General features: G+C 41.4%; 1 pseudogene; it reads left to right on the top strand.

Annotated features, from left to right (window-relative positions):
* The first annotated feature begins 621 nt into the window (after positions 1–621).
* Positions 622–1,366, top strand: LOC134389354 (large ribosomal subunit protein uL30-like; annotated as a pseudogene).
* Positions 1,367–1,779: the final 413 nt, after the last annotated feature.

The raw sequence follows: 1,779 nt of genomic DNA, 5'->3' as shown, positions 1-1,779 counted from the left end.
TTTTCATTTCAGATAGTGTCCTTTTTGTTTGTTGGATTTCCATGTGGTTCATTTTTTATCAAAGTTTCCACTGTTCTGCTTTGAGTTTGCATCTCCGCGCAGTATGGTTTTTTCCTATGTCCTTGAACATATTTATGACAGGAGTTTTAAAGCCCCTTGTGTCCAGATTCCAACATCTGGTCACTGTGACTGCTTTTCTTCTACACATCTAGTCATTTTTTGTCTTATGCGGAACATTTTGTATGAGGCCATGCAAGAAGTAAATCGTGTTGTCCTCCTTTAAAGAATGTTGAGTTTTCTTCTGGTACGTGGTTAAATGACTGGCAGATCATTCTGATTTGTTATATTGGGTTTTATACTTGATTAAAACAGGCTTATTTCTCTCTTGTGATTCATCCCAGAGCAGCATGGCCTTTCATCAGTGCGATCCTTATTCCTAAGGCATGGCCTTTCTGGGCCTCAACTCAGTGCAGTCTCTCCTGTTTGTGTGAACCAGAACTTGAGCTTCTCTCAGCATGACCTCTAATACCTTAGTTCCGTGCTCAGCACTGCAGCAGCCACTGTCCACTAATGTAGCACTTTGAAAGGAAAGGATTCAGTTCCTCTTCTCTGGCTGGAACCATGGAGGGTGTCGAAGTGAAGAAAAAGCAGGTTCCTGCTGTGCCAGAAACCCTTAAGAAAAAGTGAAGGAATTTCACAGAGCTGAAGGTCAAGCGCCTGAGGAAGAAGTTTGCCCCAAAGATGCTTTGAAAGGTGAGGAGGAAGCTTGTCTATGAAAAAGCTAAGCACTGTCACAAGGAGCATAGGCAGATGTACAGAGCTGAGGTTCGTATGGCTAGGATGGCAAGAAAAGCTGGCAACTTCTGTGTACCTGCAGAACGCAAATTGGCATTTGTCATCAGGACCAGAGGATCGATGGTGTGAGCCCAAAGATCCAAAGGGTGGTGCAGCTTCTTTGCCTTCACCAGATCTTCAGCGGCACCCTTGCTAAGCTCAACAAGGCGTCAGCTAACATGCTGAGGACTGTGGAACCATGTATTGCCTGGGGGTACCCAAACCTGAAGTCAGGAAATGAACTAATCTACAAGCGTGGTTAAGGCAAAATCAATAAGAAGCGAATTGCCTAGACAGATGACACTTGGATTGCTCAATCTCTTGGTAAATATGGCATCATCTGCATGGAGAATCTGATTCATGAGATCTATACTGTTGGAAAGAGCTTCAAAGAAGCAAATATCTTCCTGTGGCCCTTCACACTATCTTCTCCACAAGGTGGAATGAAAAAAAGACCACCCATTCTGTGGAAGGTGGAGGTGCTGGCATCAGGGAAGACCAGATCAATAGGCTTATTAGAAGGATGAGCTAAGTAAGATGTCTGCCATGATTGCTTTTGCAATCTGCTTAGTTAAGTAAAGTGCTTTCAAACTGAAAAAAAAAAAAAAAATATATATATATATATATATATATATATATATATATATATACGGGGGGAAAAAAAAAAGAAAGGAAAGGATTTGGATCCCCGTATCAGCCAGCCGCTGATACGGGGATCCAAATAAGAAAAAGAAGAAAGAAAAGTGGAAGCATTTTCTCTGGCTGCATTAGTTTCTACAATATCTTAGAGAATGTTTGTCTCTTTTGGAGCCCATATGAAGTAGAGTAAATCCTTGAAGAATGTTTGGCTTTCAGTCAGCTGTAAGCAGTAGACATTAGTTTTTTAATGTGAATGATTCCACAGAAAACTTTGGAGGGTACAAAATGAGGTTCTTCTATAAGACT

This window comes from Cynocephalus volans, chromosome 10 (genome assembly GCF_027409185.1).
Source record: "Cynocephalus volans isolate mCynVol1 chromosome 10, mCynVol1.pri, whole genome shotgun sequence".
Lineage (NCBI taxonomy): Eukaryota > Metazoa > Chordata > Mammalia > Dermoptera > Cynocephalidae > Cynocephalus > Cynocephalus volans.
The sequence above is the reverse complement of the archived record's forward strand: the minus strand, read 5'-3'. Positions and strand labels throughout refer to the sequence as shown.